The sequence below is a fragment of the Anas platyrhynchos genome, chromosome 8 (assembly GCF_047663525.1).
Source record: "Anas platyrhynchos isolate ZD024472 breed Pekin duck chromosome 8, IASCAAS_PekinDuck_T2T, whole genome shotgun sequence".
NCBI classification, from domain to species: Eukaryota; Metazoa; Chordata; class Aves; order Anseriformes; family Anatidae; genus Anas; species Anas platyrhynchos.
In genome coordinates this window covers 33,883,677-33,905,482 of record NC_092594.1, presented here as the reverse complement: position 1 = coordinate 33,905,482, position 21,806 = coordinate 33,883,677, and the positions used below count along the sequence as shown (strand labels likewise).

Below are 21,806 nucleotides of genomic sequence, written 5' to 3'. Positions count from 1 at the left end.
CATGCCAGTGCTTGTCAAGTGCACTCTTAAATTGGCTGAGAGGAGAGGGAGCTTTTACATTCTGGCAGCTTCCTCTGTATGGAAAGATGGCGTGAAGACGGAGTTATTTTTTCATGAAGGACGAATTAGGGAAGTGATAACATGCTGAAATGTTTTATGGTATTTGCAGGTATATGCAAAAAAATGGATGAGAAGAGTCTGAAACAGTTTAAAATCTACAGTATGAAGTTGGAGTGGGCATAACTAAAACCAAGCGTGGTGTCAAGCCAGGCCAGCAGCAGAAGAGGATGGAGGGCCAGGTTAATGACATTTGTTGCTGTTGGGTCATGATTTGACAACAAGCATGTATGGCAGGGAGGTTTTTGAAGTTAGGACAAGACTGCTTCAAAGCCCAAAAGAAGCTGCAGTTGGCAGCTGATGTGGACTTTGAAGGCTGAATGAGACATGATTAAAAGCTGCGCTTAAACCATTCAGCATCCCTCACCAGCGTGGTACCCAGCAACTCTGAACACCCCGATTGCGTTGTGCCTTGGAAGGAGAGCTGGCAGCAGAATCCTTCCTGGATTTTGGATCCTCACGCTGATGCAAGGAACTAATTAAAATAAGCGAATGTTGTGGATTTGATTAGCACATGGGTATTTTAAATGCCTCATTAGTGACCGCAAATTGCTTGAGGGAAAATTAGCTTGTGATTTTTAACTACTGGATTCAGACTAATGACCAGAGCTCCTACCTGTGTGTGACACCGGTTGGGTGCTCGCTGGGCTCCAGGTTCTTACGTGAAAAGCGTGTTGCCTCTACTTCCTAGGGGCACTTTGGACATAGACACTAGTGACTGCAAATCCCTCATACAATTGAAAATAACCTGATAGAAATAACAGGGCTTCCATAACTCAGTGAGAAACTTTCATGTTTAGGACAGGAAAGATGCTTTGAGATGTTTTGAGAAAGGCAATGCTTAGTGGATAGGGCAGAGCGAGGCCAGGAAAGAAAAACAAAAGAAGAGGGACAGAGAGGGACGTGTTTTGGTAATAGTCAACATCCCTGGTTGTGGTGAAGGAGGGAAACAAGAAAGGGATGACAATGACTTGACACGGTGGGGTATTTGTTTCCGCACTTGGGTTTTTGAGCAAAGTATGGAATGGAAGAAAGGGGAGCACAGGAGGCAGATGATGGTATGAGAGCTGGGGGAGGAATGGAAAATGCCTGTATTAATGTGTGTCGTGAGGAGGGAAGGAGTGGGTATGCTTCTGTGGAAAAAGCTACTCCACTAGTGGGAAGGCAAGTGGAAAAGTAGATTAGATCATTAAAGAAATACATCATCAAGAAAAGGAACAGGAGTTGGGAAATAAAGTATGCTGGTCTTGTATTTTGAAATATTCAGACAGGCTGTAAAAAAAGCCCTAGGATCTGTTTCAGGGAGCTGCCTAGCACTGGTAGAAACAGATGTAGAAACAAATCTTTTGTGGGTTTAGTTTTAATTTTGCTGTGAGTTGTGTGGTGTGTGGGGTTGGGGTATGGTAGGAAGAGAAACTGTGTTTTGCTTTGTTTTAGTATGAAGTATTCCACTCCAGACAGCCACTGCTTGGTGCCACAGCTGGTGGAGCTCTGTTTGAGCCCTTGAGCAGTGGCATCAGCCTCTGGATGTCACAGGTGAAAGGGGCATTCCTGCTTCCACTTGCTCTGACAGATGCTGGTGTTACAGTGGCACAGTTCTTTCCTTTCCCAATCAAGTTATTGGCGTCATCACAAAGCTCTCTGCGTCTTTTGGCCCTTAGGGAAGAGGGGCCCAGTTTGGAACTGAAACCTGTGTGCGCTGGCAGCACAAGGTGAAACACCACCAGGTTAAAGCCTGCTCGCATAAATCGTCCTGTGGGAAGCCTTCAAACTCCCAGGGCAGCACTTCTGACATATCTCAGGTACAGAATCATAAATAAACAATTGACATAGGCCAGGGAACTTCAAAGCTCTCAGTACAATCATAATAGGTTCTAGCTTGATAAATAAACCATGTTGATAGAGTCTAAAGGACTCTTAATCTTTTTTCCTTCTATCTTAGATCAAAGCTTCCTCACCGAACTGCAGCCTGTCAGCTCTCCCTACCCCTTCCCTCCCCGTGCATCCCCTGCTCTTCTCTCCGTATGAATATCGCTACCCCTGGGACTGGTTTCTTTGCAAGGTGCACTATATCCCCTAAATGAAATGGATCCTGATAGATGTTTGCATGCGAAATAGGGCTTAGAAGATGATTATTGATCAACTTCTTTTTTTTTAATTGGCGTACAGAGCCTGGCTTACCAGGTACCGAGGATAACTTGTATTTTAGCTGTTGCAGTTACATCTTTAGGTAGCCTGTGCTGCAGTTTTGGACCCACACAGTGGAGTTTTATTCCCAGCAAGACCAGGACACAGGCAGGTGGTGACAATGATGTTTGGGCAGCCTGAGAGGGTTGCTGGCTGGATCTCAGACCAGCCAGCACCAAATTCAGCACTTGGCCTGAGAGGGTGAGGTGGTGAGGAGAGAGAAACGTTGCAGGGAGAGGCAGGCTCCTGGTGTCAGCATTTCAATGCTGATATGTCAGGAGCTGGGAAACTGCCTGATGGACAGTTTTGCTGTGACCTGAATCTTAAGGAGGTCTGAAACTTTTTTTAGCGGGTTGATGTATTAATAACCAGCCTATTGTATATGGATGTGGGAGGGTGGCTGGATTTTGCATGAAGAGGGCTTTCTGAAAGCACTGTGTTAGGCTGGGCGGTGATGCACAAGCATGTACTGTACTGCCTCCTGTCCAGGGGAGGAAGCTGCCAGAATTTGCTGAGCTCGAACAATCCCCTTCTTCAAACTCCAGGCAGAAGCCACTGATGGTGTTAGCTTCTTAACAGCTGCATTTACAATGAATCTTGTCACTGAGGACAAATAAAATCTCTAGTGTTGGGCTCTTTTTGGTAATCCCATCTATGAGGAGCTTATCTTTTGTGGAGGCACTGAGACCTCCCTGGGTCTGCTGCAATAGACCCATGCAGAAATAGTGCAGAGCTTGTGCCTGGGTATTTGGCGCAAAGAATTCGATAAATATTTTAGTGTTTTGCACATCTTGTTGCCAAAAACTGAGTCTAAAACTGTCTTCCAGGGAAAGGGATCTTTATGCATGCTCATGTTTGATGCAAGCGCTTGTTCTTGCTGTGTGTGGCATAAAAAGGCAAGCTTTAAAATCAATTCTCTCCTCCATTAGCATCCTCAAAGGATGTTTCTGGTCACATCAGAGGCAATCTGCTCTCTCCATCTCTTTTATTATTATTTGTTCTGTTTAAAACTTCATTGCCTATGAAATTGTCTGTCACCCTCTGCAGAGACCTGCCAGTGTCCTGTTGGTGTATCTGCCTGGAAGAACAGAACTTCCTTCTGTTGCACCCTGCCTGCCTACACCTCGGCTGAGGGAGAAGTGGGTTGTGTTTTTTATAAAACTTTTTTTCTAATAAAAAGTAACGATTTAAACTACTGTGGAAGCAAGTAAGTGAAATGTGGACTCAAGAGCAGAGTAATTCCAGCCAGCAGCTTCTGGACAGCTGGGGAGAACAGAGGAAGGAGGAATGGGGAAATTCAGTGCAAATAAAGGTGTGTTTGTTTAGATTTCAAACAGGAACTTTAGAAACTTTGTTGGTCATGTAAGGACATGATACTCAGTAGCAACCTTTTTATTCATGTATTTTACCTTGTTCTTCATGATGATGTGTTTTCTATCCGCATGGGAACTCTCCGGGTGATGTTGCACTGCTTAGAAAGTAAGATAGTGGCATATTAATTCCAGTCCTCATGGGGTTTGTGTTTAACCAGTGAGCTGGACAATTTGGACCCAAGGCTGATTAACTGCTCCCATATCACAAGTTCCCTAAAAGCCTGCCCTCATCGCTGAATACTTCTGAGAAGAAACTGGACGAAGTGAAAGGAGAATTGGCCAGGCTGGTGTGGGAGCAGCGCTGCTGTGCTGATGGTTTGAGAACAGCACTGCTCACTCCAGCAAATCTTCACGGTAAGCACCTGGCTGCAAGCAGGGGCATAGCCCTAAACAAACCCAGGGGAGCCTGCCTGCTAAAAATTAAGTGCTCTGCTAGACTCCATCTGCAGGACTCGTTCTGACTGTTTACTATTGAGTAAATCAAGCCTGTTCCTGTGGAAGTTAATGGGATCAATGTTGGTGTGAAAGCGGAATGAAACCTCGCATGCTTGAATCCTGCATGCTTAACACAGTCCATTTTTTCCTGTTTCAGGTCCTTTACTCTTTCTCATGTCTTGCTTCACAAGTGCATTCCTTCAAATAAGTCACGGATCAAAACTATAAAATGTTATCTGTCAGTGTGGGTACAATCTGCAATCCCTGTGCTGTTCAGGTAACCTCAGCAAATTGCCTTTCACTTTGGAAATTGGGTACCTCGCCATCCCACTGATGTTACAGATTTGTTCTTGGCTTATTTCTCCAGATTGTTACTTACATAATGAACGGGCTAATAGCTGCTGTGTGGTTTCCTTACCGGTTTCTTTCTAGAAGCCACGTGTAGGCAGAAGCTCAAGAAGATAATACAGGATTAAATAATTGTAATACTGTGGAGTAGTGCAAAACCAGGGGCACTTGCAGTATGTGAAGGATGCTGTGCAATTAAACCAGTCCAGGACTGATACAGGGTGGAGATGGATGGGTCCTCCCTAACTCTTATTTTCTGCAACTAAAATCTTCCCATAGTCCATTGCATAGGTTTGCAAGGATGGAGCTTTCCTGGTGATGCTGCTGTAAGTTGCAGCTGGATTTATTCCAGTGTCACTGAGCTCTGAGCCTAGCTCTTTGTGATTGTGTATAGCTTAGTTTGGTATCCCCCGTTAGTAAATTTGGCTAAAATTTCACAAATAAGAGATGTTTTGACTCCGTTAATCCCCTCTGGTCAGTACCAGCTCTTTAGATCAACAACATGTAGCTTAAAATAAGCATCTGAGGTCTGGGCTTGGTTTGTTGTTTTGTTTTTCTGGTATCCAGTGGAGCTGTTTGTGCCTCCGCTCGCTGTGACGCAGCGTGGGGTCTCGCTGCCTTTGCTCAGCAGCGCAGGTTTTACTGCGCCCAGCTGGAAGGGGGCTGTCGCTGGGAACAGAGAGCACGCAGGGGGGCTGGAACAATTCAGTTAACGTTTCCCTGCAGTTAGGAACGGGGAAATGAACATAAGTGTAAACACCACAGTTCTGTAACATCCAGGATTAACCAAAAAGGAGGGAGAAAACATAGGATGTGGTCCAGCAGGTTACAATTGTGGGTGTCTGTAATGGAAGTGGTTTTAGAAGCTCCTGCTAAACGCAGCAAGGGATCCTTTTTTATGCCAAAGCAACCCTTAAAGAGCTCTACTAAGTGTTGGTTTCCTTGTGGGCTGCAAGTTTCTGCTGTGAGAAAGGAGAAAACTCATCCTCAACCCTCAGTGCAAATCTACAAGAAAAAATACAAGTGTGGGGGCACAGGCATGCCTCGTGCCTGCTAGAGCCTCCAGGACAGACTGGTCAGGGTGTGCCACGAAGTCCCATGTTGGCCACCACACCGAAGGGGCTGCAGCCTCCGGGCTCATTATCTCTTGTGGACAACGCAGCGTGACAGCGAGCGGCTGATGGCATCTAATGCTGTCTTTCCAGTTAAAAGGCAGCGTGGTGAGTACAGCCAGCCATGGCCTGGAGGCTGCCAAATTATTAATGTATACAGAGAGCAATCAGGGCAACCTCAAAGGATTAACTATGGCTGAATGCGTGTGGTCAGTGGAGATGGTTATGCAGGCTGGGCACAACCTCGTGAGCTCCCTGCGTGCAGGAATGGGAAATGTCCTGGGCCTTAGGTGCACATGTTCTGCAGTGCAGAGAGCTGCTCTGATACATTCGTGGCTAATGTCTCATGTGGAAATGCCTTTTTCTTGGGAATTGGAAGGGTTAACTCCAAGCATTAGTGTCCATTAGAGTTGTGAAGCCCAGCTGAAGGTCTGAAGGAATCTTTTGGGTTGTGGGATGTGGCTCAATAAGGTGCACCTGGAGGCAGGCAGAGCTTTGGTTTCAGACTTGCACGTGATGTTGGAAGGGGCAGATAGATTACATCGAGTGAAATCTTGTTCCTTCCTCAGTGCAGCTTTTCCTGCACATGATTAGTCTGCTTCAGGACATGTTGCCATGCTGTCAATGATACCGTCTATGGAAATTTCCAGAATGGGGCACCGCACCGTCACTGCAGGCAGGTAGGTGAAGTCTTGGTTAGCCACAGGCCTGAGCTGCATCTTCTGTCTTGCTACCAGGCAGCCTCTGTGGAGGCCCAGCTGATGTTCCTGGGGATCTGGCTTTGTCAGGGGTTCCTCGTGAGACAGTTACAGGTGTCTCTTATGCTTGGAGCAATTCGGTCTGGTGATTTTAAGGGTACTTACTGAGTCCAGCAGAGATGCATGTGAACTCTCCATCCAGCCCTACCAGGGTGTCCAATGCTGACAGCTCCAAATTGTCAGCATTTGCCTAACTGCTGCAGTCACCTGGTGCTGCCATGCTGTCAGTCAGGGGGTTGCTGACTCCTGAAACAAACGCTGTCCGTGTAATTAGTATGTGTAGCAGCAGAAGGTTTTAATTATATGGTTAAATACACAGGAATACGGGATTGTCATATGGGATCAGTCTATTGGCCCTTTGTGGCTGACATCCTGCCTCCAGCAGAAGCTAGTGCTGGGTATATTAGTGCACAACACTTAATTTCTGTGTGCTGTCAGAGCAGCACGCGCGTGCTGTTACAGAAAAATCTCCCTTCTTGCTTTGCTGAAGCCAGGTTGCAGTCAGAAGAATAATTCCCCCTCTGTGAACCCTTTCACTCTGCTGCGGTTCAGGTTAACCCACTGACTCTATATTTGATGATGTTTGCTAGGCAAAGGATGGGAGATGAATGAGCTCTGTTATTTTTTCCCTGGCTTTAACAGGAGACTTGGTTTCTGCAGAATTTCCTGAAGTTTGATTGTGGTTTCTCTGTGCCTCTCGGTGCTTCCCTGTACCCAGTGGAAATTCATTTCAGAGGTGACCAAGGAGAGCGCTTCCAGAGTATTTATGGTCCTGTTACTCTTTTCTTTTTTGCCTTTTCTTGTGAATAATTAAGAAAATCCATCTTGTAGATTTTGGTGATCATTTTAGGTTCAGTTTAGGTTAATATTTTTTTCTTATTTTTACTTACTTTTAATTAGGCATCGACTGCTGACCACTAGTTATACCGTTCTGATCCGGAGCTGCCTAAAGCAGTGAACACAAGCTGTGTGTTGGTTCACAACGGGTGCATGAGGTGCTGTGCTGTCTCTAGCAGTGAGTATGAAAGGGATGAAGAGAGCAAAGCATTCTTCCTGGTGCCAAAAACCCATGCAGGATGTGTGTAGTTCTTCATACTCGATGGCACGGACTGTGTATGTCTGGGAGAATTGCTGTTCATTTCCCACTGTGACTGTCCTGCCCTCCTCTTGAGCAGGAGGTCATTGAGCAGGTGAATACCAGCCTGCATAAGAAATTGTGTCTGACCATCTGTGAGCCTCAGACCAAAGCTCTGCAGCTTCAGACTGACTCGTCAGCTGAGCTGAGGAGCATTTGGTGTGGTTGCAGCTGTGGTCAGCAAATGAGTGGCTCTTCTGCAGCAGCTCCTTATAGCTCTCCAAGAGAAATTGGTGACACCTGCAAAAGCTGCAGTCTTGAGCTACAGCTTAAGCCTGTTTAACTGGCACAAGAGCTTTCTCTGAATAAAGTGTTCCCATAAAGCTGCCGTGGCAGTTCTTGTTTCTCAAGTTATAGACCAATAACGTGTTTATCTCAAATTGGTATATCGAGCTGGGGGGGAGTCATAAACCAGCAGCTGAAATACGTGTTAGAGAAAGGGCCCTGAAGGCCTCAGGAAGCTGAGATGCTGGCGCTGCTTTGGATGTGCGTGCCCAGCTCAGCACAGCGAGCTGCAGGACCTGCCTTCCTGCACCTTCCTGCACCCTGCAGGTCCCCGTCACTTGGTGAGCACACACTGCAGTGTGCCAGAATTCAGCTTAAGCAGGGGGCGTTATCTTAGGTCTTCATTGTGAGTGCTGATAAAGGGTTTAGAGATCCTGCTGGACTGAGGGATAAGCCTAGCAGGAATTTTCCCTGTTATTTGATACTCTTCTGACACTAGGTTGGAAGGAAGAGGGTGGAAAGAGGAGGCCCTAAAGGTTTTAGGTATGATTGGTTTAGATGTGGTGGTTCGTTTCCCCTAATTTGGGAGCTGTTGTTTAGGTCTCGAGGTAATAGATATTCTCAGTGTGTGAGATACGCTGGAGGCTAATGGATTTGGGGTCAAATTAAATGTTGCATTCTCACAGGTGGAAAAATGACCTCCAGAGGTTCCTGTCCTCCCGGGTCCACCCCTATGCTAACCCTGCGCCTTGGTTCACAGCACCTTGGGCTGCTGCAGTGAGAAATCACCACCGTGACTGTGTGCTTTGGGGAGGGGGGTGGTTTTTTATTTTTTCTTTGTAATGAAGCAGAACTGGAGAAAATGTACTAGTGTGATGTTGGGCTCCACCCTTAGCTCCGTCAGTTTCTGTGAGATCTCTCAACAGCACTTGAACTGTGCAAATGAAGCCATCGTCCAGCACTGCAGAGATCATCCTAATTTAATAGGTTAAGATAAGTAGGAAGGGGTAGTATTTAAGAGTCGTGTTTCATATCCTGAGAATAAAGGAGCACAAACTCTTGCTATTTTGATGCATTTCCTTCTTCCCAGGGATAGTGACTTTTTTTGAGGTGATGCATACTAAATAGATCCTGCAGTTTAGTTATCTTGCTGGATATTTACAGAAACCTGTGAATTACGCAGCTGCATGTATAAGTTTGAGGCTTTATATGCAGTCCACATACAGCTTTCCTGCATGCCCTCACAGGAAGGGAAGATGAAAATGAAAGCGTAATGAACATAGCTGGATACTCAATTCTTATTCACAGCATTTTGTAGCTGTAATTCACAAAAGGTATAGAAACTACTTATCTTTCAATTTATTCTTTCTTTGCTCAGAGATTGGTTAACAAAGGCTCATTCTCCTTCCCTTTTGTTTGGTTTGGAGCCTCTATATCACAGCCATAGGTATTGTACTGGAGGAAAATGGGTCTAGCAGAGGCACTGGTTGTGATTAATTTGGTTCAGAACTTCCTCCTTTAAAACCCTGCTTTCAGTTGTCCCAGTTTGGCTCTCCAGACCACAGAATGGTCTGCATCTGCTTCAGAAGAGATTTTATTGATAAAGTGAAAGATAAGCTATTTATCAGAGACCTAAGGAGAACCCATCTCACAATGCATGCGTGTTTGGTCCTCACTGAAGAACTTGAGTCATTAATGACTTGAAATCAGGGATGGCTTTGCATTTGTGTTCAAGATGAGCTTTTAATATCCTCATTAAAATTTGGCTGGGCGTGAGTCTTTGTGCATATCCCTGTAGAAGCATGCTTAGATTCCATCCTGGAATTGTAATCTTTGATTTTTTTTATTTTTTCCCCCCTTTCCAAATCCTGAGAATAATCTTTGAGGATTTCTGTTAAAAGGGCATTGAAGGCACGGTGAAGAATTGACAATAGGAGCTGTGTTTTGCAGCCTCTGATACTATTTTAATCTAGCTCTTTATCTGCACTTGAAATATCTTACATGTGATCTGAAGCTGGAGATAAAGCTCCCCAAGCTCTATCTCCGTAAAAGGAATTGTACTTCGCTAGAATAGAGAGAGTATGACAGATGATTTAGAGGAAAATAAAAATAAAAATCGAGACAGAATTTTTTTGACATTTACATTAGAACTGCACTGTAAAAGTAAACGTCTCTGGTCTGCGTTTCACCTGCTCGTGTTGGGAACAAGCAGGCAGCTCCTGCTTGTGGCCTGGTAACAGGATGAGTGCGAAGTCCAAGATCTTTTGGGTGGGTCCAAGTTGTAAAGAAACTTTAATAGTTCAGTGGAAGACTTTGGTTTTCTTTAATAATGGTTGATGTGGTTAAAAACGTCAAGTAGAGAACATGTCGTACATCACTTTCATAGGATTTTGACTGATGATGGCTTAAAAAGGACATATCTAAATTAAGCTATTGTGTTCTTCGTCTTTGTTTCTTTTTTTGATAAGCGGTGAGGCAGCTCTTTGTAAGACGTTCTGCAGCACCTGCTAGAGGATATCATTTACTGCTAACAAAGTGATTGTTTGCTCTAGCTCCTGTTGGAAGTACGGGGACTGCCGCACATCTAGGAGCAGTGTAAGTGCGGTGCAGCAGATACTGCCCATCTCTTCACAGGTAGCACAAACCTAATTCTGATATTAATGCTTTCTTCTTGCAGTGTGATTACTCTGATTCCACGGTAACTTTTTATATCACTGTAGTTGAGAACAAAATTAGGCCCCCTGTGTTTACTGATGAAATAATGATTCCCGAACACAGCTTTTTAGCTCTGCTGGTAGTCCCACAGTTATCCAAACTCCAGTGGTTCAGGAATTTCTGTTGCATTGGCATGTTCTGTGCACCCCTGTTGCTGCTGTACTGAGGGACTGGGCTGCACCAAGATGCATTTCACAGTTGCGTAGTTCACATCTATTCCACGAGCTGCTGAGCGTCTGTCACACGATGAAAATTTCCCATGTGCACTCGTTCAGAGCTACTCTGGCTGCGCACGATGCGTGCTTAAATGTCAGCTCTTACTGCCAGCATCGCTTTGCTTTCTCTTATTTAGTTCTAATGGCAGTAACAGGTTAATTTGTGGATCTTATCTATTAGAGTTATTACTAATTTGTTCCATGCTATATTTAAATTTGGCATGGGATACTAGAAGTAATAAATCTAGCTGTGGTAGGATGGACCCTGACTGCAGAGGTATTTCTGTAGCACTCCCCTGTTTAGAAATTGTGTGTTAGGAAGTAGCGTGGAGACCTTTCCTTCAGCAAACGGGGCCTGGGCACAGAACTGCACTTTTAAGGCAGATTGTGGTCGTACTCTGTGGCGTGCTTGGTCAGATGATTTGGATTTGGGTTTGGGAAAGCAGCTTAATGCTGACTCGAATCATGAGTCACGGGTCGCGTGTCCGTGGCTGCTGTGAGCAGCTGACGGTGTGTGGTGCCTGCAGTACTTGGGTGAACTCGGGGAAGGGGAACACAGTTCGTGCAAGGGAAGGTGGCAGCTCCTGCAGTGCAGGAACAGCCAAGGAAATGTTGCCAGAAACACAGGGAGCGAATGCAGGTTGCCTAACCCAAGTTTAGGAGAAGGGGTGGAGATTTTTGCACATCCCCATCACGCAGGGTTGCAGAGGGCTGGAGAGCAGTAGAGGTTGGGGATGTGGGACAAAATTGGATCGGTGTGACTTGCAGGAAGGCAGAGGGATATGTGGTGGAGATTGAGGGGCTTTGTGAAAAAAGCAGGAAGAAAACATGAAAAACATGATAATTTTCTGAACATTGGAAGGCTGGTTTCAGACTGAATTCAGACTTGGAGGCTCACTTTTTATGATCCCTTGGCTTTAGCCTGAATATAATGAATCCTCCCTTCCTTGCAGAAAGCGCTGGGTTTTGTATCACGTCCGGGAAAGTTGATGACTGCTGCTGTGCTGAATACTTGGTAGCTCTTTGCGTTGAGGTAATGGCTTAATTCAGGGCTCACAGAAGTAAAAACAGTTCAGTGCATCTAAAAGTAAGCAAGTAATGGAGGTGGCGATGTCCCTTAAGTCTAACCATGTGGGCTTGTCCTTGTGTTTTGGGGAACCCAACGTGCAGCTGACCTCTTTACTTTGGTGCTGTATCTGCTCTGTGTTGTTTCCCTGCACAAAGGTAACACCTGGTCTTTGCTTTGAGAGTTGGTGGGCAGCTGGGATGCAGATGAACCTGGGGAACAAAACCAGACCTTTGTGTGCCAAGGACTAGCCAAGTCATCCGGATTCTTCCAGTGACGGTTTATTTTAGCAGCATTATTAACGTACCCTGGCAAGTTTTAGCCCCATTTCCTGGCTGAACAAGAGTTGTTGTGGGTGCTCACAGTACCCTCAGAGCAGACATTCACCAAACAGCTCCTCCATGCTCTGGTTGTGCTCCCAGCTGTCTCCTGTGCCCACTGCAGAGCCCCCACACCGTTTGGAGTCTAACCCTTAATGAGCCACTCATTTGCCTTGTACTTTGGAGGAGCTTCTGACGAGTTATGGCCCACTCTGTGCTGTCCTGCAGACTTACTGCCTGCTGTCTATTGCTCTGCACTCCCTTTTTTGGGAGGTCAGGGAAGGAAGTGTGAATGATTTTCTTGCTTGGCTCTTGAGACAGTGTTATCTTGTTTTATTGCCCTCTTTGTTGTACAGAGAATAAAGCAGGTGATTTCCACTTTGCTTTCCTGGCCTCTCCAAGCAGAAGACAGCTGGGCTTGCCTTTCCTACCAGCTGGGGTTTGAAACAGCACCTTTCACACTGCCTTAGGGACTTGATGCTAACAAGTCCTAGGTGCCACATGAAGGACACGAGCATCCCTCCTGAAAGCAGAGGCTGATGTAGCTGAACTGCAGTCCCCGTTGCTCCTGTAGATGCCATCCAGGTTTCTTGAAATCATGTCATGGGAGTGTTTGTGAGGCAGAAATTGTCAGCTTGCTATGAAGTTTCACTGAAAGTGTAGAAATAATAGAGTAAAAATGCATTATTAATACTGAGATTCCTGGATACAAATGGAAACCACTTGACAGTTTTCAGGCATGCTGTGAGTTTTAGGCAGAGAAAAAGAGCAGAAAACTGCTGGGGAGGGAGTGAGGGGGAGGTGTGTAAATCAAGGAGACATCACAGGTTGTGGTGGTTACTGTGAGACAGAATTAAAGACGCGCTCTTTGCTTCAGGTGACGACATGGAAGATTTGTGTTAATGCGTTACAGGCTCTCGTGCCACGGGCAGCGACCTCTTCCTGCCTAGAAGTGACAGCAAAACGCACCCGGGATGCTGACTGCCCTGAGAGGGATGCAGCAGACAAATGGGTGAGACGAGAGGGCAGCACCACAAAAAACATGTGCTGGGAGAGGAGGTGCAAGCCTACTGAAGACAATAGCAGGTCTCTGTAGGAAGAATGAATCTCATCTGTCCTGTAATGCCTGTGAAACATAAACGACTAGATGTTACCAATATTTTGTGCAGAAAGGAGGGCAGTGGTTTTAACAGGGTGCTGAAGGCAGTTGCTGTCCTGCAGAACCAGCTGCAAATGCTTTCCACCCGTGCTGGTAAAATCCTGCCTCACAGATGCCTCCAGTTCTTTGTCGTGACAACTTTTCCCCTTTCAGTGTCTTCAAGACACCACTAGAAGTGCAAAGACCCCAGTAAAAGCTTGCTGCTCTGTTCCTGGTGTGCTCATGGCACCTGTGAAATCCCTTTCATCCAGTTCACAGGCTCTGCTCTCAGCTTTTGCTTTCATGTGGACAAAGGCTGAACGTTTTCTTCTTTCTTGCTGTAAATGGAGACCTGGTGATACCCAGCACAAGTGGGAGACCAACCTCGTGCTTGGATGAGTTTCACAGGAACATCTGAGGTGGCACTAATGAATGCTGAGTAGTACCCCTAGAAACCAAGCTGGATTTCTTTCACTGGGGTATCACTGGTGGCTTCGCTGGAGCTTGTTCGTGATTTGCCCTGCAGCAAGTAAGAGCAGTCCTCGGCCTGAGAAAGCAAGCTGAGCAAAACCACAGCAAGAGAAAAGCGACCCTGAGAGAAAACTGCTAATTATAGATTTTTACCCTGTTGCATTATAGATGGCATCATCCACATCAGCCACTATTCATGAGCATTCCCCAGGGCCTGAATTGCTTCTGGACAAGGAGAAGAGTCTGGGGCTTTTATAGCAGCTGCCTAGTTAAGTTACAGAATGAAATATATGCCATGTAATGCTTTTGGACAAATTCAGTGGTTCTTAGCTGCTTTTGCCTGCCATTTGTCTTCTGTAGCCCTAAGTAACTTCTGTAGCAGACAACAATTGCAAGACCAAAATAAAATCCTGGACAGAGGACAAGAGTGATCTGCCCAAAGAGGGCAGGAGCGGAGCACAGCGTTTCCTTTGTGGAGGAGGAGGGAGGCCGGTCAGTAAATTCCCAAAGAAATTTGTTCAAGTCTTTTGCTTTAAATGTTGGCAGGTGGCTCAGTTGTCTGTGTGCACAACTGGGAGCCAGGATTAGTGTTGCGAAGTTGTTCTGCTCAGTGATCCTTTTAAAACATTATTGAAGCCCCAGCTCCTATTCTTTGGTAACTCTTACAAGGCAAGATTTATCCCAGATGAGAGCTGGTAACAGATCGAGCGAAGTCTGCTCGTGCTCCAAGGGTAGGAAGGGAGTGGGCAGAGGCAAGTGGGAAAAGAGGCGCTCTGAAGAAAGGCGAGAACAAGTTATTTTCCGTAACTCTTCTCAGATTAAATCAGCACTGCATTTCAGAGCTGTAGAAGAGGTTAGTGCCTAGACATGAACATGGCTGGCAGCCTCAGACCAACTCAGTGCACACCACAGCTTACCCTACTGCGAGAGGTGGGCTGTCCTCTGGGAATCTGCTTGGGATTGGGTCTGTCATGAGGTCTATTGAGCTGCTTGGCTTTGTTTTCCTGGAAAAAACAAGATTTGCATGCATTTACTCCTGGCATACGGGCGTCTGGTTTCTTTAATTGTGGTATGATTTTAATGGCATTTGAATGAGGAATGGAGGTTTCAAAGCTGTAAGGAAGTAGGTCTCCTGCTTCTGTCTCTTTTTTTTGTTTTTTTATACACTGAATTCATCTGTTGAACATCTCCACCAAATTCATTGTAAACTGAGCTCCGTGAAATGTAGGAATTGTGAAATTAACTCACTGTCACAACAACGCAAAGTTCTTGTTCCTGAGCACTGTTCCACGTGCCCGTGGTGAGCAATCAGTTTTACCCCAGTCAGATGCAAGCTCACTTTGCAGCGAGGAATGACGGCGTTCTCCATGGTCAGTCCTTCAGCTCTGCTTCCACAAATCACAGACTGGGTGAGGAATGCAGGTAGTAGTGCACAGGACAGAGTGCTGGGATTCCTTCTTCAGCATTGCCTATTCGAGACCTCCAAGACTTTGGAAAAGAAATGTGCACATAATATAAATTTTAAATTCAAACTGTAGCCGTGTGCCTTTAGCTTTTAGGTGTCACACTTCCCTGCAAGAAGCCTGCAGAATTTGCATGTGTTAAATGCACACTGTCCTCGGCGCTGTGATGGTGTCACAGTCTGGTCTCTTGTAAGGGTACCGATGCTGCTGTCCTGTGTGCAAGACAAGAAGCCTCAGAGTGTGCCTTCACCTAACTTGTCATTGGTTCATCTGGTTTCCGAAGACTGAGTTTTATACTGCATTGTTTTCCAACCTGGACAAAGCACAGACGCAGTTTAAGCTAATGCCTCATTTTTATTTATTTAAGTCCCATGCTGCCAACTTGACCCATTTTTTCCATTCTACCGACTGTTCAGATCTCACAGATTAATTAGTCAAGGAAGGCACAGCTGATCCTGGAGCGAAATCCATACCCACACATTCTGCCTCTCTGTGCTCCAACCTCTCTTTTTTTTTTTTTTCCTCCCCTTTCTGGGATGTAGGCTGTGGGTATTACACTGTGCTGTAATAGACCTGACTAGCCATTATCATCAGCAGTGGGTACCAGCTTAAAAACCCAGTCATCAAAGAACAAAAATGCTGGCAGCTAAATCGAGAAATCCAGCCAGGAGGAAAACGACCCAGAGCATCAGCCAGACGGCTGCTACTCCCTGCGCAGAAGAGGAGGACCATGCAAGACGAGTCAACTAAATGTTGTCTGACATTTAAAACAACTGTTCACTAGTACTTGAGAATGTTAGAAAGCCCAGCCTAATGCAAATTGCTGTCAGTGCACCTCAAAATGACCAGAAACAGACTGAATTCCCCCATCCCCACACACACACGTGTGTGTATGCATATAGGCAGCTGCTTGTTTCATGTTTTACATGGGGGCCGTGTCTGTTTGTTTATTTGAGCCCTAGGAAGTCTTTAAGCTTGCTTGCTTAAACCTTGGCAAATCGTGTTACACCTGAGAGTCACTGAATGTGCCATTTGTGTTCACATCCCATTGAATTTATTTTTTTTTTCTCCCCTCCTTTTTTTTTTTTTTTTTTTTTTTTTTGTTCTTTGAAAATGTTATTAACTAGAGCATTAAATGCTGGCCTCCAGCAGGGCCTCTCCATATGCTTACAACAAATGTTTCCTCTGTAGGAGGATGTACGTATGTATGTGAGAGCACGCGGATGTAATGGGGCAGCTCCTAGCTCCAGTCTCCCTGGGAGGTGAAACCCAGGCACTCAGAAACGCTTATCAGCTCCAGGAATTCAGATGGAAACAGATTGTAACATCTCCCGATGCACCTTTCACCTGTGGCGAGAGGAGCACTGGATTTTTCTCCCTTGCGATGCGTGAAGATTGGCCCATCTCCTGGGGGAGGGCAGGGCACTGCTGCGTGCAGCAGAAAGGCTTTAGCAGGCAGGTTGGCCTTGAAAGCCAGTTGAATTGACTTGCCCCTCTCCACTCTTCAGCCAGTCCCGAAGTTCTGTGCTCAAATCCCAAACGTCTGGATGAAGGCTGTCTGCCTTTAACAGCCCTGCACATCTCTGCTTCTGGCCAGGGCAGTGTGGAGGGCTCTGAGGTTTCACTGCTAGCTCTGCCTGCAGTGTTTCCAGCCTTCGCGGGTAGGAGGCAGGGTTACAGTCGGTGAAAGTACTCTTCTAATGCAATTCCTGTGGTTATCAGCAGCACCTGGGCTTAGCTGCACAGTTCTCAAGTGTCAGTACCTCATAGATTATAACTGTTCAGGTAAAGGCAGAGTTGATTGGAGCCATCTTGAACTGAATGTAACAAATAATAGCGATATCCCCATTTCGGCTTGTAAATAATTCATAGGCTGACCCTCATTTTATAGACACGTGGTGTTCACCATGATGTGCTTTGAAGGTCTTATTTTTATCTAGCGTTTGTGCTCATCAGCTGCCTCACCTTCATAATTTGTTCTGCTGTGGCTGTCACCCAACAGTCTCGGTATTGTTTCTGCTTCCTGCTCAGCAATTGAAATTTAAATGGAGAGAAGCAAATAGAGTAACAAATAATATGCTTTGGTACACATTTTCATGAGGAATAATTGTTTGAACTAAAAGCTTTCAGGATTCATTAACCACTGGGCGTTTGTGGGAACGCTCTCAGAGCGCCCTTATGAATAATGGCAGGTGAGTGACTGCTGCACGCTGATCTCTGCCCCTTCAGATGCTGCGAGCCTTTGTGACCCTAATCGTGTACATCGTAACATCTCCTGATTCAGCTCCCCTCTATTGCAGGGAGGTGACTGCAAGGAAGATGATCTGATTCTTTCTGCTGTGGTGGTTTGTAAATAGATATGAAACAGAAACAGTGCTTAAAATTAAATGTTGCACGTTCTAGTTATTTATTTTAAATGGAAGAACTTTCCTCTGACTTCACAGATCACTGTAGCAAATGCTTTGTCAGACTCCAAGGTAGGGATGGGCAATAAAAGGTGCAGCCCGTGCTGTAGGGGCCATGTGTGAGAAATCTTTAGCTCAAACAATTTGTTTGGCAAAGCTGTAAATGATGGACAGTGCCATCCACAATCCGTACACTACGTCTGACAACGTTCAGGTTTTATCAGCGTGCCTTCGGGAAGGCAATGCTAGTTAATACACGAACTATAAATTATGTAGGCCATCTCAAACAAGTTCAAGTAAAAATAACTCTATACTGTAAAATACCCACTTGTGTTCACAAGTTTTTACATATGTTGCAGAGAAACCGCCTTAATGTTCCAAACACATCAAAAGATGAGGCAAAATGTAACCCAAAGCTAGCAACGTCTGCCTATATTTCTGTTTATCTGGGCGTTACTGATAGCCATATGTAGTTTTATTTCATCTTTCCTCAGCAATTCCTTCACGTTACCTTGTTGATAGTTTGCAAAGGCTCTCTGGCCCTAGATCTGAACTGGGCCACGCTGCTCCAGCCAAAATAGAGCTGTATTTGGTTAGGACTGGTGTCTGAGGAGGTTTTGCAACATATCTGGGGTGTTAACAATATCCTGGGGGGTTCAAGTGGTGTGAAGCTGGCAGCTGAGGGGTGGGACAGAAATGACTCCTGCTCGTGCCCAACCCTAAGGCGTGCTCCCCGTCCTCTTCGTAAGTGGACAGAAGCTGTGTAAGAATTATAAAACCAGGACAACCTTTGGAAACTTGTGCTCTTTCAGGACAATCTAGAAACTAACCAAGCTAATTGCATTATCTCTTGAGTTCCTGTCAAATGTTACCAATTATTTTTCTTACATTAACAGCAGCCTCTATTTGTTGCCTCAGAACAGTCTCAGCCTCCTCTTCCCCCAACTTGTCACTTCTGCTGTGTTGGTCCCGTTGTGTTGGTCTGCAAGTACACAAAGAGGTTTAATTTCACTAGGGACACAATGCTTCTCGAGTCAGGTTCATTCGGGGGTGTTAACGGTTTGTGGCCTGTTGGGGGGGGCTCTCTGTCCTCGGCCCGGTCTGGCATCACTCCGGCTCTGTCGCCTCTGCCTTCCAAACCAGCACATCAGTGCTGCTCAGGCTCCTTCACAGCTGATGGTCACCGTTCTGCACGATGCCCATGGGGAAGCATTTCCACCTCTTTATCTTCCAGCTCAGGTTTCTTGGCTGTTCTGATGTGATAGACAGCGGATTCTGCCTGACAAGCCCAGCCAGGTCAGTGCTTCGCGGGATCGGGGCCTGTGCGAACCAGTTGGTGGGCGCCTTTCCAGCGATCATTCCCTGACTGCTTCGATAGCTACCTCGTTACGTCTCTGTACTTAATGGCTTACAAAGCATGTGAAGTTTCATCATAACGGCAGGGCTCATTTTTGTAATACCAATTTGCAGTAGCTAGATAACTCTTAATTTTCTTTTTATTGCTCTAATAATTGTTCTAGAAGGTTAATAACTAGTCTGGCACCGCCAGCAGTGCCTTTACAGCTGTTTCTCTTCAAAATGCCCGTCCTTCTGTCCGTCTGGGCCTGCTCTTGCCCTGAGTCAGTGTGTGAGCAGCCCATGGAGCCAATACACGTGGAAATCTTTCTTGCACATTTATTCTTATGGGTTTGGGCACGGGTGAGAGAAGAGCTGTCACCTGTGTGATTGCATGGGATTTGCTCTTTGTGTCACGGGTAGGTAGTTCCCTTTCTCCCCCTTCCATCCCTTCGAAAGTCTGAATTTCATTTATCAGCTTAGTGTTGCGGAGTCTACTGCCAGTCCCGTAGCAATGACTGCAGCTTTATTTTCTCCTGGAAATGATGTTGTACTAGTCTGAACTTCACTTCAACTTAGAGCCAATGGAGCATGGTAGTCTTGCCTGTTTTGCTCTTCACATCTTCACAAGCTGCAAAACCTGGTCTTTCTTATTTCTGTAAGAAAATTATATCTGTATTTCTTGTAATCTGTTTAGGAAAACAAGTTTATAGAAAGATCTTGTCAACTTAATGTTGATTGTCTTAAAATTAAAGATGAATGTAGCTCACTCTCTCTGATTAGTTAGAAGTGATATCAGGTTGACAGATCAATAAGCACTAATTTATTGTTTAAATTCTGACATAACGTTAGCTTTCTCTGATTCTCCTGAATGATATGAGTATTCCAAGATTTAATGACAATAAACAGGAATTCTTTTACTGTCTCTCCTCAGCCAGTTCTCTTAAACTCTTGAGTACAGGTTACTGCCTTCAACAGATTAAATTTAATAACTGCTGTTACACATCGTTGTGATACTTGTTAAAATTGAAGTATTTTGTTAGCTTATGCTATGGAATTGGAACTATTTTGGAGCACATTCTACATTATTGCATGTTTTCAGCATACTTTCAATTGTCCTCAGTCTTTAATTTTGCTGGAGAATTTTTTCTTGCATCACCTGATTTTGAGTGTTGCTTTCGAGAGTTCCTGCCCTGTATTTATTGCGATCAGCTTTTCTTTTTGCTTTTACTCCCTTCTGTGCAGGTTGATTTTTTTTTGAAATAAGTCTGTAGTTACACTGACTAGGAAATGAACGCCCGATAAAACATTCTAGTCTTACATATGAGGTGAAGATTGTGGCTTGTTTTGGTTTGTAAGCAGTCTTTCAAGCAAAGCATTCCCTGTATCCTGAACCAAGTTAATGCACATTTGTTGTCAGCTGGCATAGAAGTGCTGCTTTATTATTAAAAACATGCTGAGGGTGGCGTGTATGTCCTATGGTTTCTAATAACCATTTTATTATTAATTTTCCAGTGATGTGATTTAGTAGCAGCCCTTTACCACAAAGATAATTTAGCTGCTAAATTATACCTAATTTATGTGTGCGCTTCCAAAACAGATAAAGTTGGAGCATATTTTATAAAGAAAAGCACAGCAGTGAATAAAAATTAGTTTAGTTCTCGTGACTGGGGGGGGGAATGCTTGAGACTATTCCATGCTTTTTCTTTATTTTCGTTGTCTGGTTTCGCACTGCTCCCCCCGCGTGGCACCTGGGCTCGCAGGGGTGTCGCTGACTCACTTCTCCTTTGGGGGAGGTTTCTGAGCCGTGATTCTCAGTTATGGATTAAGAGATTTTGCTGCATAACTGCATCAACATTGCTGAATACTTAGCAACAAGGAGAGCTCCTTCTCTCTCCAGTGTTTTTAATGAAACAGAAGTTTCTTGTTGCCCTCTAATAGGTTTAAATACAATTAAGAGGAAATCCCTTCTATGTCAGTTAATCAGATTTTTGCTACCCGTGATAACGTAAGCCTGCTAGTTCTGACATGTTCGGAGGGAGATGAGACCTGTGTGTTTAATTTTAAAAAGAAAGGCGGAAAAAATGTGTGAGAACCAAGAGTTGTGGCTCATAAAAACAAGAGGGAGGAAAAAAGGCGCAATAAGAAATTTGCTTCCTTTTACAGCTCATCTTAAAGCAGAATGCACATGAAAAATACGTGCAAATTCATACACACCAATGTGATTATATTTTCTTTTTTTTTTAATTTATTAAAAATGTCTGTTTCTGGTCTTATTTATTACCTTCAAGACCTATGGCGAGAATATTGTTTGACAAACACTAGTTTTTTTTTTTTTTAACTACTTCCCTAAAGTGCACCCTGGTAACTCTCCTGGGATTTACCATACTGCTGACTGCAGGAAGAAATTTATTTGCAACCTAGGCAATAAGTTACGAACAAATCCCAAGTGATTGTGGGAACTGCTGACGCTGAATTGCCTGGGAACAGCACGCTTGGAGCATTTGGGGATTTCGGCTGCTGGCATGTGGACACTGAGAGCCTGTTGGGTTTGGGAGCAGAGGGAGTCTGGTGCTCAAGAGGATTCTGCAGCAAAAGCTCAAACTGTCTCTGCCTTGGGCAATCAATAGCTCAAGAGTGGCAGGCCTTCTGTAAATTACACATAGTTGGCTGTAGTTTTATAGCAAGGACTGTCTGACACTTCTGATTTTAAGACAAACTTTCCAATGTTTTAACATTTACCAAACTCTGACCTTCTGGCCTGACCTTTTCCGTGTGTCCTGTATGCGTTTTTAAGTTTTTGTTTCTTTAATACGTCCAGAGTTTTAGTTAAAACAAGTTAGAGGCTGTTGGGAGAGCCCTATAAAATGTCACAAGTGAATTGGCAGCTTTGCATTCAGTGGAGAGACTGGAGAGTGTTTGCTGAGGATCAAATACCAGGTATGGAATTAAAATGAAGAGAAACACTCAGAAACTCCCCGTTCTGTA

General features: G+C 44.9%; 1 protein-coding gene and 1 long non-coding RNA gene across 6 annotated transcripts in view; both read left to right on the top strand.

Moving 5' to 3' along the window:
• LRP8 (LDL receptor related protein 8) overlaps positions 1-21,806 on the top strand; it is a 167,750-nt gene that overhangs the window by 42,814 nt on the left and 103,130 nt on the right.
• Positions 6,002-7,793, top strand: LOC119717594 (uncharacterized). The gene is made up of 2 exons (XR_005267407.2): positions 6,002-6,252; positions 7,231-7,793. It is a non-coding gene; the product is annotated as an uncharacterized lncRNA (long non-coding RNA).